At 46.5% G+C, this 14,770-nt stretch overlaps 1 protein-coding gene across 1 annotated transcript in view; it reads left to right on the forward strand.

Moving 5' to 3' along the window:
- DCP1A (decapping mRNA 1A) overlaps positions 1 to 1,198 on the forward strand; it is a 70,067-nt gene extending 68,869 nt beyond the window's left edge. The window contains exon 12 of the mRNA XM_057554646.1: positions 10 to 1,198. The gene's annotated coding sequence lies outside the window, so the exon portion shown is untranslated. The remainder of the gene's footprint in view (positions 1 to 9) is intronic.
- Positions 1,199 to 14,770: the final 13,572 nt, after the last annotated feature.

The raw sequence follows: 14,770 nt of genomic DNA on the forward strand, positions 1-14,770 counted from the left end.
AATTTACAGAAATAGGAACTTTTGAATGAGTTGCTACACTTTGCCAGAGCCTCCTACTGCTGAGAGGGAGTGAGGTGAGAGAACAAAACAGCTCCATTTATTCCTCTGAGTTTTCCCCAGATGGAGGGTACAGGTCTAATCATGACCAAAAACACTGTTTTACAGGGGACTTAACCTTCCAGGTCACTTCCCAAATTCACTCAGTTGATGTGTATTGAGCTGTCATATGTGCCAGGCATCTAGGATGATAAGGAAGGAAAGAGGGAGGGAAGAAAGTAAAATGTGATCATTATGGGACATAGGGAAAAGGAAAAAAGTGTTAATCATATATCTCCCTAGTAATTGTTCACATTAAGTGTGTTTCCAAATGAAATTCTCTCTAAAATGTTTGTTATACCTGCCTGCTTTTGTAGAGCAGAGCATATGCTTAACCCTCGCTTTATGACTTTTGTACACACGCCCCAGTCATCATTAATGCATGCTCATTCAGCACTTAAGCACTGCTGTCCATTATTTTCCTGATCTTCACAATAACCCATTTTAGGGAGAAGGGAGTTGAAGCCGAGAGTGACAGGGCCTGCTGCTTATTAAGCCAGTACTGAGTTAGGGACCCGAAGCCAAGCAAACTGGAGGGCTGGTCTAGAATTCCTTTCTTGACTCCATTGCCGCCACGATAAATTATTCTAGATTGCTTTCTACAATTCCTTAGGTCACACATTACCACTGTTTATTAAAAGCTAGTTTGACCTACTCACGTGCTGCTTTTCAGCTGTCATGACCTAGGAAACCAGGTGACCAGGTTCATTGGAATTTCGTGAAAAACTAAGGCCACTGGATCGTGAACAAGAGCCATAGGGTTTGGGATTTTAGGCTTCCTGGTTGTTTCTAATGATGTTTTCACTCACCGTTTTTGGATTCTGGTTCATGCTGTTGCTAAAAGATACCTCGTCTTGGGTTTCCCTGGTGGTGCAGTAGTTAAGAATCCACCTGCCAATGCAGGGGATACGGGTTCGAGCCCTGGTCCGGGAAGATCCCACATGCCGCAGAGCAGCTAAGCCTGTGCGCCACAACTCCTGAGCCTGCGCTCTAGAGCCCGTGAGCCACAACTACTGATCCCCGCGCACCTAGAGCCTGTGCTCCGCAACATGAGAAGCCACCGCAATGAGAAGCCCACGTACCGCAACAAAGAGTAGCCCCCACTCTCCACAACTGAAGAAAGCCCGCATGCAGCAACAAAGACCCAACGCAGCCAAAAATAAAATAAGTAAATATTAATTAATTGAGTGATTAATTTTAAAAAATACCTGGTCTTTGAGTAAGTGTGTGAGTTAGAAATTGCTGAGGCTTCTGTGTTTGTCAGAGCTACAAGAACCAGCCTGTCTCTCCTGGATGAGCAGCTAGAAATCCGGCCACGGGGTTTCCTCTAAAGATGAAGCCGGGTTCTTGGAAAGCTGAAGGGAAGAGCAGCAAAACAGTCACTAAATCAAGCAAACCCTGGAGCCCAGCCTGCATTCCCTCCTTCAGACCGTGTCTTTTGGGGTCTCTGTTACCCCCAAATGTAATGGGAAGACGCCAACAGGTTTCTAAAGGGCTTAGATCAATTCAAGATTCTTCATCCGTCTAAGTTTGCTGCCATGCTCAAGCAGACGGAACCCATGGCAGGGTGGGAGGATGGGGCTTACACACATCTCTTCAGGTTCACCAGGCGAATTAGCTAAAAGTAAAGCTGACTACTAAGAGATTTCTTATGCCCAGCGGTAGAATGGCTCGGAAGGAGGTGATACAAAGGCCGCATGACAGTCACATCATGTTTCACAAACACTTCTTTCACGTAAGTGTGAATAAATTTGAAGTACAGTCCCACAAGTAATCATAACCGATGTTTGTTGTGTGCTGTGTGCTCTGTGTGCATTCTCTAACCCTCCCCACATCCCTGGGAGGTGGAGGCCATTCAAAGTGCAGCCTCGGGAAAGGGCCACTCACGACACCAGCTTCCTGTCATCCTGGGAAGGGGCAGAGGCCCTGGCTGTGGTTAGACCGACGTCAGCCCATCAGTCTAAAAAGGGCCCCAGAATTTGGAGCTGAGAAGGCGGCCACAGTCCACAGGAACTGCTGCTTGCTTACCACGTCCCTGCCCCTCCAGAAAGATGGGTCTGGTACTGCCTGAGCCCTGGCAAAGCTCTAGAGGCACCCCCAGCAAACTGCCCGCCATGTTCTGTGGAATTTCTCAGTGTTGGTAATGGTGCCCTGGCTTCTGAAGCATGTACAAAATCTGGACCCCTACACATTTTGCTAACCAAGCCCCGTTTTGTTGTTTCTATATCTGACACGTCCCTGCCCCCAGAGATTGCCCCTCCCAGCCTCTCCCAGGCAGGGGTCTTTCCCCTGGACAGAAGGGCTAACACCCTCTCCCGTCCTGCTGGCACCGAGAAGCTTCCCTGACTTCCGTTTGACCCTTACCCCGACAGGCCCCCTGATGGGAAAGGGGACTCTAGCAATGTTGCCGGCAACACCCCCATTTACTGTGTGGTCTCCACCCCAGCAGGCACCTCACCCCCTTTTAAACAAATATTTTGTCATTTCACCTTTACCATTTTGACCTAGAATTCATAGAGAATGTAACCTATGCCTACATAATTTTTAAATAAGACCTTAATTGTGATATAGAGGAGAAGTTTTAAAGTAATTTATAATCAGATGTTCCATATTAAATATGGAAATGCTTGGGCATGACTACACAAATTCTCAGAACGCCCCCGTAAATAGGAGCCCTGGTCTTCACTCCGACACGGCTCCCCTTCACCCAGAAGATGGCTGCTCTCCCGCAGAGGGCCCGTCCAGGGCCGACACACACCGGAGCCAGCTCCCGCGCCCCTCCATCGCCCGCCCAGACTCACTGGGCTCCTGCCCAAGAGGAGACCGAGGAGCTGTTTGCGCTCCAGCCCAAGATGGCGAGGCTATTAATTAACATTCCCCGAGGACTTGGGAGCCCTTAAATGATGGGCCGGTGCGATGGCTGGTGCCTCAACCTCAGAGAAAGGTACGGGGGAGGGTGGGAGAGAGAGAGACACACACACCCTATTTGTTGGTCCCCATCCGACCCTTGGGGCTGGGGGTAGCAGCTATTCTGTCCCAGACTCAGTGCTGGACACTATGGGCACAGCCCCACACACGCCTGCCCTGTCCCCTTAGCCTGGGCTCCGTGGTAAACTGCGATTTCGGGAGCAGGGATGCACGTCACTCTGTGGAATAGAGTGACTTTCACCGTCCTGACCACCTGGGGGACACGTGTCATTGCCTCGTTTTCCAGATGAAGGAACTGACCACTGAGTGATTTGCTGAAGGCCATCCGTCCAAGTTCACCCAGCTAGGGGGCAGCAGAGGCAAGAGTTGACCTGGACGTGTTCAGTTCAAACCTCCCTCTGGGTTTGTGGAACATGGAAAAAGCTTTTGGGTCCCTGGAGAATTTTGAAGCACGTTTGGAAATGACAGTGGCGTTGCTGCCAGTCACCTGTTGTTATCCCTTCCTCCCAGGTATGGCTCTTCAGAGGGCTTTCTCAGCCCTAGGCCGGGGGTGGGGGGTGGGGGGGTGCGTGGGAGTGGCTCAGAGGCTTCCTGCCAGGACACTGGCCGAGCTGGGAAGCCGAGGTCCAGATCTGAAATGGGTTTATAGTCTCAATCCCCATCACCCATGCCAGCATGACACAGGTACAGTTTGGTGTTATTTCAAAATTTGCTGTCGGTTGTCACCTCCTCCTTGGAGCCTTCCCTGATCTGCAGTCTCAGCAGGCAATTCTTTGTACAGATCACAGGACAGGGCCGCATGGCCCCCACCAACCTGTGACCTGTGATCTGAGAACCAAGACAGGATTATCTTCTTCCCCAAACAACTAGCACAGTGCCAGCACACAGGCCTTGGTAAATGCAACAAACGAGTGAATTCATGAGGGAATCAAAGGGTCAGTTGAGGCCTCATCAAAGTCACCAGAAGGAAGGCTGACTAGATGTCATTGCTAATTCTGGGGGTGGGGTGGGGAGAAAAAGCCATTGTGTTTGGAGGGCAACCAACCTGGGCTTGGGACTTCCTGTGGCTGCTGACTGTTCCTCCCAGCCAAGCACTGTTAGGGCTTCGTGTTTCCCAGGAGGAGCCGTGTGGCTCTGAACAGGGAAAGGATTCCTCTCCACGCCTTTCTCCAGACTGCTGCAGCCCTACCCTAAATAACCACTGCTTCAGCTACTCAACAACTGCCCAGGAGAAGATCCACTTAATCTCCCCACAGCAAAACCAAAATGTTCATCTTTAATATTCACAGGAACAAAAGCCACCTCTACCACCCAGCTTGCTCAGGGAAACCAGGAGATATCAGAAGAGGGAACAGGGTGACAATCTCTCCCCACTCTGTGCCACAGGCCATGCAGGCGGGCCCGGCTGCCCTAGAAGTGCCCGGACTGTCAACAGCACTGCCCAAGCCCAGCCTGGCATGGCACACCCGGACAGGAACTGATGGGGGCTGTTGAGGCAGCTCCTTACTCCCCACCCAGGGAGGTGCCCAGGCTCTTGCTACTCAAACTGCAAGCTACAATGACTAGGCACTTTTCCTTTGTGTGCAAGGAAAGCAGGCCTGGCAGGGCTGCGCTGGGCTTCATGCTGGTGCTCACCTTTCAGGAGTGCCAGGTGCCTGCAGCCCCGGCCTTTGGGGGTGACTCAGAGGGTCGACCACCCAATCTGGTCCTGGGATTGGCCAAGGACACACAGTGATGACCAGAAAAGAAGCCCTCTCTCCCAGAAGCAAGTGCTAGCTATAGTGAAAGCACAAGTATTGTTTGATACAGTACAAACACGGAAGCAATGCAAACGTCCAACCAAGGGGGGACAGTGGATGACCTTCCTCTGTGCCAGTAATAATTCTGGGGGAGAAAAGCACGTGGACTCTGCGGGAAAGCATTTAAGATGCACAGTGATATAAACCAGAGGAATCGTGACCTTACTTAAAATATTTATGTTCATGGATAAAAAGGAAAAAAAAAGGCTGGAAGGAAATAACCAAAATGTTGTCCTTAGTGACCCCTGGATGGTGGATTATGGGGGATGAAGTTTTCCTCTTTGTGTATCAGTCAGGATACAAGCAGAGAAGCAGAACCTGTAGGTCTATATTAAAGATTTGTGGCAAAGAATTGGATTGTTCCAAGGTGGTGGGGCGAGGGGACTGATAGGTAAGTCACAAACTGCAGAGGAGGCTGGAGCTGCCACAGAAGTCACTTTTCTTCTTCAGCCTTTCAACCAACTGAATCAGATCCACCCAGGTTATCTAGAATAATCTCTTTTACTTAAAATCAACTGATTATGGGATTTAATCACATCTACAAGATACCTTCACAGCAGCACCTAGGTTAGTGTTTGATTGAATAATTGGGGACACAGCCTAGCTGAATTGAAACAGGAGGGAAGGGGGGCAGGGCACAACCTTTGAAAGAATGACATAGCCCGAGGACATGACATAAATGGATTAGAACCAAATGGGTCCAAGATGGTGGACAAGTCGACTTCCACTAGACCTTGCGCCTCAGTATACGCTCATTGTAACACATCAGTAAGCTAAATGATAAACCCACGGGCGCCATGACAATTCCAAGGCCAACCATAAGGATAAAAAAGTGGGCAGTGGCCTAATTCCTGGAAATCCCTGCCCCTTCCCGGAATAGCTGGAATACTCCTCCCACTCATTAGCCTATGAAATTACCCACCCCTATAAAAACTGACAATCCCTTACCCTTACCTTCTGAGATGCCCACACTCTGTCTGTGGAGTGTGCTTCTCACTTCTTACCTATTACTTTGTCTCACTGAATCCTTTCTGCAATGAGACATCAAGAACCTGAGCTTCATTAAGTCCTGAAACCAGGTGTGCAATCTCAGTTGGAAGACTGGGGGTTTTGGCCGGGTTCGAGTCCTGGCCGTGTGGGTTCAAGTCCCAGTCTGGGTTTTGGCTGGGTTTGAGCCCCAGCACGTGAGTTCAAGTCCCAATTTGGGGTGCACGGTTTCAGAATGACATATAAAACAGACTATCACAGTATTTTACTATATTCTCAAATTTTCTACAAAGAACATGTGTTGTTACTTGTATAAGTTTTTTTTTAAAGCAGTAAATGACAAAACCACCATGAGGTACCACTTTGCACCTACGAGGCTAGTTAAAATAAAATAGACAAGAGGATGGGCTTCCCTGGTGGCGCAGTGGTTAAGAATCTGCCTGCCAATGCAGTAGACAGGGGTTCAAGCCCTGGTCTGGGAAGATCCCACATGCCGCAGAGCAACTAAGCCCATGCGCCACAACTACCGAGCCTGCATGCCACAACTACTGAAGCCCGCGCACCTAGAGCCCGTGCTCTGCAACAAGAGAGGCCACTGCTATGAGAAGCCCGTGCACCACAATAAAGAGTAGCCCCTGCTCACCACAACTAGAGAAAGCCTGCGTGCAGCAACAAAGACCCAACACAGCTAAAAATAAAAATAAATAAATTTATTTTAAAAAATTATTAAAAGATACATTTCTGCAAGAAGAAAAATGAATCCAGAGAGAAGATTTGGGAGTAAAGAAGCAACCCTGACTGGTTCGAGTCCCAGCTGTGTAGGTTCAAGTCCCAATCTGGGTTTAAGCTGGGTTCGAGTCCCGGCATGTGGATTCAAGTCCCAATCTGAGGTGCACAGTTTCAGTACCACGCGGCTTACGGGATCTTAGTTCCCCGACCAGGGAATGAACCCAGTCCCCTGGCAGTGAAAGCGCCAAGTCCTAACCACTGGACCACCAGGGAATTCCCAAGTTGTGATTTTTTTAAAAAGCAATAAAATGAGAAAGGAAGGAGAGAGAGCCATGTGCACCTGGGTTAGAGCTGACTTCTAGCAAAGTCGAGGAGCTGGTGAGTTATCCCCTGTGTCCAGGTTCCCTTTCCCCACCCCTGCCTCCCTGTCGTGGAGCTCTTGTCCAGTGCCCATGGTCCCAGAGTCTGCAGGTGTCCTGGAGAAAACCATCTATAAAACTCATCTCAGAATTCTCTCTTCTCATTGATTTTCCCTTTTCTCACTGGCCAAGGGGGTCTAATACCTCCTGCTGCCTACATACCACTGCCAGGAAGAGCTTACCGCTGTGAAAATGAGGGCAGCCTCCCCACCTTGAATTTGCTTTCCCCAGGCAGAGAAAGGGAAAACAAGAAAAAACCTCTGTTTGTTGTGAGAATGAGCCCATTTTACAAATGTGAGGAAACAGAGGCCCAGAAACATGCAGGGATCCACCCAAGGCCATGCAGGTCTTGGATTCCCTCCCTCTGCCCTCTCCCCCAAGCACATGGCTGGGACCTCTCTACTAAGAGGCAGAGGTGACTGAGTCACAACCAGACTTCCTGGAGAGGTCATTGCCAAATATGTATCAAGGGCTTTAGAAGGGTTGCCACCCTCTGACCTAGCAGTTTCCCATTGAAAACTCTGGGAAAACTCCCGGCTAAGCTGCCAGGAGGACAAGGATTTAGGTACCACATGTTAACTGCAGGGTAATACATCTTGGTGAAAACCTGGAAGCACTCCAAACACTCATCACTGAGGGATGGTTAATAAATGAGGACATAGCTCCATGATGGGACAATACACAGCGAGTAAAAACGATGTCTTTGAAGAATTTGGGAATGCTAATGGGAAAACGTAAATGAAAAATGGAGAATTTTATGTGATCCTGACAATAAGAAAACAAAAGAAACTATAGTAGCAAACACCTATTGAAGGGACCCCCACTTCTACTCTCCAGCCCCTCTCCCTGACCCTTGACCCTGTTTTATTTTCTTCAAACAATTGTAATAAATCAGTATTTGTCAAATGAGGGAATTCCTTGGCGGTCCAGTGGTTAGGACTCCAAGCTTCCTCTGGAGGGGTCACAGGTTCGATCTCTGGCGGGGAGCTAAGATCCTGCATGCAGTGTGGTGCAGCCAAAAAAAAAAATTTGTCAAACCACCAAATGACTTTAACAGTGGTCCTCTTTGGGTGGCATTACATACAATTTTAGTTTACTTCTAAATGTTCTATACCTTCCAGGTTTTTACAATGAGTGTACTTTACTTTTACCTTTGGGGGGGGGCAGTGTTTTTAAAAAACAAGAACAAAAACAAAAGTTAAATCAGAAAAATCAGAGGTTCTGTGAGTTGAACTGTGTGTCATCTCACATCCCTGGGGGCAACATTATCAAAAGAAACTTTACCCCAAAAATGCCTCTGGAAGGAAATTTCTGGCTTTGAGAGGAGAGATGGATTTATTAAAACTGAATTCTTCATCAACCTACAAGCCCGTTAGAGAGTGTCCAAAAGTAGGCCCTCTGCTACGCATTGGTGGACACGAGGCTGGACACATCCTCGCACAAGGACTCATCCCAGGCCCCCACAGGCTTTCAGCCCCGGATATGAGTCAAAGACAGTGTCCTGAAGACCCAGACTGGGATGTTGCCTCCACTGCAAGCCCAGTGCTGACTTAGGGCCCCCAGCACTAGCCCAGGCCTGCCCCAGGAGCCGCACGTGGGCCAGACCTGCCAAAGTGATGCCCAGTGCTGTCATTCAGGAACACAGCTGCTCAGGACCCGTTCACGCCTCATTGGTGTCCACTCAGGGGATGTGCAGAAGCACATCAGGATAGCTCTGCCCTGAATTTCATGTAGATAGCAGAGCAAGGGCAGGAGGGACCTCCCACTGGTGAGCACCCACCGCCTGGAGGTTTGCTCCCAACTCAAAAACATCCAAGGAAACAGCCTGGCTTATGAAACACAGAGGCAGCTTTACATAATCATGAGAAATTACAAGAAAAAGCGCATTCATAAAAATGCATCTCGAGGGCTTCCCTGGTGGCACCGTGGTTAAGAATCCACCTACCAATGCAGGGGACATGGGTTTGAGCCCTGGTCCAGGAAGATCCCACATGCCGCGGAGCAACTAAGCCCGAGCGCCACAACTATTGAACCTGCGCTCTAGAGCTCGCGAGCCACAACTACTGAAGCGGGTGCGCCTAGAGCCCGTGCTCTGCGTCAAGAGAAGCCACCACAATGAGAAGCCCATGCACCGCAATGAAGAGCACCCCCCGCTTGCCACAACTAGAGAAAGCCTGCACGCAGCAATGAAGATCCAAAGCAGCCATTAATTAATTAATTAATTAATTAATTTAAAAAATGAAAATTAAAAAAAAATACATCTCCCAATCTCAACAGTGCTTTTTCAAAAAGTGCTCTCCAGAAAGTGGGCATAGAGGGAACCTACCTCAACATAATAAAGGCCATATATGACAAACCCACAGCAAACATCATTCTCAATGGTGAAAAACTGAAAGCATTTCCTCTAAGATCAGGAACGAGACAAGGATGTCCACTCTCACCACTATTATTCAACATAGTTCTGGAAGTCCTAGCCACGGCAATCAGAGAAGAAAAAGAAATAAAAGGAATACAAATTGGAAAAGAAGAAGTAAAACTGTCACTGTTTGCGGATGACATGATACTATACATAGAGAATCCTAAAACTGCCACCAGAAAACTGCTAGAGCTAATTAATGAATATGGTAAAGTTGCAGGATACAAAATTAATGCACAGAAATCTCTTGCATTCCTATACACTAATGATGAAAAATCTGAAAGAGAAATCACGGAAACACTCCCATTTACCATTGCAACAAAAAGAATAAAATACCTACGAATAAACCTACCTAGGGAGACAAAAGACCTGTATGCAGAAAACTATAAGACACTGATGAAAGAAATTAAAGATGATACCAACAGAGGGAGAGATATACCATGTTCTTGGATTGGAAGAATCAACATTGTGAAAATGAGTATACTACCCAAAGCAATCTACAGATTCAATGCAATCCCTATCAAATTACCAATTGCATTTTTTACGGAGCTAGAACAAATCATCTTAAAATTTGTATGGAGACACAAAAGACCCCGAATAGCCAAAGCAGTCTTGAGGCAAAAAAATGGAGCTGGAGGAATTAGACTCCCTGACTTCAGACTATACTACAAAGCTACAGTAATCAAGACAATATGGTACTGGCACAAAAACAGAAACATAGATCAATGGAACAAGATAGAAAGCCCAGAGATTAACCCACGCACCTATGGTCAACTAATCTATGACAAAGGAGGCAAAGATATACAATGGAGAAAAGACAGTCTCTTCAATAAGTGGTGCTGGGAAAACTGGACAGCTACATGTAAAAGAATGAAATTAGAATGCTCCCTAACACCATACACAAAAATAAACTCAAAATGGATTAGAGACCTAAATATAAGACTGGACACTATAAAACTCTTAGAGGAAAACATAGGAAGAACACTCTTTGACATAAATCACAGCAAGATCTTTTTTGATCCACCTCCTAGAGTAATGGAAATAAAAACAAAAATAAACAAGTGGGACCTAATGAAACTTCAAAGCTTTTGCACAGCAAAGGAAACCATAAACAAGACGAAAAGACAACCCTCAGAATGGGAGAAAATATTTGCAAATGAATCAACGGACAAAGGATTAATCTCCAAAATATATAAACAGCTCATTCAGCTCAATATCAAAGAAACAAACACCCCAATCCAAAAATGAGCAGAAGACCTAAATAGACATTTCTCCAAAGAAGACATACAGACGGGCACGAAGCACATGAAAAGATGCTCAACATCACTAATTATTAGAGAAATGCAAATCAAAACTACAATGAGGTATCACTGCACTCCTGTTAGAATGGGCATCATCAGAAAATCTACAAACAACAAATGCTGGAGAGGATGTGGAGAAAAGGGAAACCTCTTGCACTGTTGGTGGGAATGTAAATTGATACAGCCACTATGGAGAACAATATGGAGGTTCCTTAAAAAACTAAAAATAGAATTACCATATGACGCAGCAATCCCACTACTGGGCATATACCCAGAGAAAACCGTAATTCAAAAAGACACATGCACCCCAATGTTCATTGCAGCACTATTTACAATAGCCAGGTCATGGAAGCAACCTAAATGCCTATCAACAGACGAATGGATAAAGAAGATGTGGTACATATATACAATGGAATATTACTCAGCCATAAAAAGGAACAAAATTGAGTCATTTGTTGAGACGTGGATGGATCTAGAGACTGTCATACAGAGTGAAGTAAGTCAGAAAGAGAAAAACAAATATCGTATATTAATGCATGTATGTGGAACCTAGAAAAATGGTACAGATGAGCCAGTTTGCAGGGCAGAAGTTGAGACACAGATGTAGAGAATGGACATATGGACACCAAGGGGGGAAAACTGCGGTGAGGTGGGGATGGTGGTGTGCTGAATTGGGTGATTGGGATTGACATGTATACACTGATGTGTATAAAATTGATGCCTAATAAGAACCTGCAGTATAAAAAAACAAACAAAACAACTAATACTAAACTCTCATTGGGTTATTTGTATGGAAATATGTTAATATAATTGTTTCAGACATTACATGAAATTTCTAAAAATCTTATATTTGTATTTGTATGGAAATATGTTAATATAAATGTTTCAGACATTACATGAAATTTCTAAAAATCTTGTATTTGTATGGAAATATGTATGGAAATATGTTAATATAAACGTTTCAGACATTACATGAAATTTCTAAAAATCTTATATGTTCTGGTATAATGTTATAAGTAATAATCCTAGTTATTACTTTAAAATGTATATCTCAGAAATAACTAATTTTCTTGTCAACTGCATTATTATGAACTTTCATCTGATCTTTAACCGTGGTCATTTTTAAGTCTTTTGTCATTTACAGACAGTTCTGGGTGTACTCTGATGATTTTGCAAATATGTTCCTATAAAAGGGTTTCATCTTCAAGAAATTCATGTAAAAGACTCTGACAAGTACAGGTTTCTGGTAACTGACTGTACTGCTGAATGAATAAGCATTTTCAGAACTCTACTGAAAAACTGATGAACTCATAAAAGTGCTAACAAAAGATCAAGATGAAAAAAAATTAATTACATGGGACTGAGTGAACTGATGAGGATGAGTATAATTTTTGTGACTTTCTGTCTGAATTAAAAAAAAAAAATCCCACAAGGACTCAGAGGCAAAGAATATACAAATCAATTTTCACTGCAAAGTAAAGGAGCTGTTACAGTGGAGGATTACTGGACTGAATGTCAATATTATGACATAGTATGAGTGTGTTTCATGTTTGGTAATTGCAATCATTGTTGCTTTGGTTGTGGTCATCCATGTACAATGCTTGGTGTCAGTCTATTTATCTCTTGTAAAAATAAAATACAGTGTGTGTGTGTGTGAAAAAAAAAAGAAATAGAATATAAACTTAAAAAACAAACATAAAAAAAAAAAAAGATGGAATTTTGTTTTGCTTTTTTTTGGATTATAAAAGTCAACAGTGTTCACTAGCACTAAATTCCAGCCAAAGAGAAATTTGTAAAGTAGAAACCCAAAGTCTCCCTCAGTCCAACCCTCCAAAGTCCCCCACGGCTTGAAGTCTGTCCTTGCAGCCTCTGTTCTGCCCAGGCACACTTATGAACACGCACATGTATGGGTACACATGCATGCATGCACACACACATGCGTGTGAACACTTTATTTTTGACAGAAATAGGATCACACTCTACGTGCTGTTCTATACCTTGCTTTACTCTGTTTTCATGTCACGGACATCTCCCCACCACAGCTGGACTTTCAGTGCTTCACTTAGCCCCATGGCGTAACCAGCGAGGCGTTGAACTCAGGTCTGTCCAGGTCTCCCCCATGTTTTTCTCTGGAGAGTTCTCAGAACCCCAAAACAGAATTGCCTGAGGGTCTTTTAGAAATGCAGAGTCCTAGGCCCCACCCTAGGGATTCTGATTCAGAAGGTTAGATCTGGTGACCAGGGATTCGTGTGTAGAATAACTGTTTCAGGCAATTCTTATGACTTAGCCAGCTAGGGGACTGTCATGTCTGGTGATTGGGACCCTTAGGAGCTACAGTTCCCCACAGGCCCTTCCAATATCTGTCCGCAAGTCAGAAATGGGGATACTTTAGAGTATACCCATTTCTCAGGAGGCTTGGTCTTCACACCGATTGGGTGAAATGACCACGTAGGCCCCCACCAGCCCGTGTCTGCTGCCATTGCAGACATGCTTGCTGATGGAACTTCCCTCAGCATCATCTCCCAGGCACAGAGTTCCTAGTGGAAGGGCACAAGCATTGTGAAGGTCTTCATGTCCAAGGGTCTAGTTGGGTGCCCAGATCTGGGCAGCAGGAGGAGCTAGACCTTGGCTCTGCCCTGTGCCTTAGCTAAGGCACCCAGACCTTGTAGGCCAGGGGCGTCGGGGAGGGGGGCGGGAGGAGAAGGCTGTGGTGATGCCAAACTGGGTCTTATTCACCTGGAATCCTGGGATGACAAGAAGCTGCCCCAGGGGTCCCTAGAACCCCACAATGGGGCAGGTGGAGGGGCATTTTCTTCCATCACTGCTGGATCCCCAGAGCCATGGAGAGACCTGTGCCACCATTAGAGACCAGGGTGGGTGCAGAATGGCAAGGATTAGTCCCATTGGGCAGAGGGAGAAATTGAGGTTTGGAACAGGAAACCACTGCTCTAAAGGCCAGAGTTGGAAGGCACAGAGCTTCCAAAGGGTTTCAAAGGTATGTCCTTTCTTATCAGACTGAGGGCAGAGGCACACGTCAGGTCTCTGACATGACATACCCTTGGGGCTATCTCACTCCATTCCAGCCTGCAGCCCTTGCCAGCTTTGGAGCCAAACTTGGGTGGGCAGGCCTCCATGGGCTGGGCCAGCAGGACCCAAGTGCTATGAGATGCACTTGGCTTAGGGTCTGGCTGGGCATCTGGGAGCCAGGCCAGCAGAGGAACAGCCAAGGAGCACCCAGAGGTGGGATGGGGGACTCAGTCACATTCAGTCCATTGTCCCTCATGACCCAGAGCTCTGAGTGTTGGCAAAAGACACAGAGGGGACACAGGCAAGGAAGGCCTGGCTACTTGCCTCCCTCAGCTCGCTCAGGGGCTCAGCATCAGACAGATCTGATGCAGCCCCCTCCTCAGCCACTGATCTGAGGGGATACCTTTCTCTGTCCTCTGTGAAATGGAGCTTCTTCCTGTATAAGACATGGTAAAGGGTATCAACCTCCTGGGGCATGTGGGGTGGGTCAACTCCACCGACAGCGTCTGTGATGACAGTCCCCTCCCTACTCCCACTCAGGGGACCCTCGTCCCCCTGGGGGCCAGGGGACCTGGTAAGAGCAGAGGTGGGTTCTCCTGTCCCTACAGACCTGGAACCAAACCCAGTGATCTCCCTAAGAGTCAGCAGTGTTATTAGGCCCTAATAACTTATGAAGGGTTTGCCTCTAGTAATTTCTCAGTTAACATTAGCTGATATTATCATTACTACTAATATGTGTTCTCATTTTCATAATCCTCATCCTCCTACAGGCTCCTCAAGCCCTGGGGTCCCTCTCTGGGGCTGGGGCTTGAGGATAGGGCGTGTTTCCTAGGGCAGAACCCCCTGCACGCACCAGCCCTGTGACCTTAATTGACCTTGCCAGTTTCAGTTTGCTCATTTTTACTAAAGGATAATCAATGAAGCCTCCCCTCTCAGTTTCACTCCAGGGCTTTGCAGAGGAAGGAGAGCGGTCTGCAGTGAAGATGCGAGTCAACCGGAGAACCCTGAGCCGGGCCTAGAACCTGGAATTATTATCACATTATTTGTGTCGGTGGTTAATCCCGGCAT

The sequence above is a fragment of the Balaenoptera acutorostrata genome, chromosome 10, assembly GCF_949987535.1.
Source record: "Balaenoptera acutorostrata chromosome 10, mBalAcu1.1, whole genome shotgun sequence".
NCBI lineage: Eukaryota > Metazoa > Chordata > Mammalia > Artiodactyla > Balaenopteridae > Balaenoptera > Balaenoptera acutorostrata.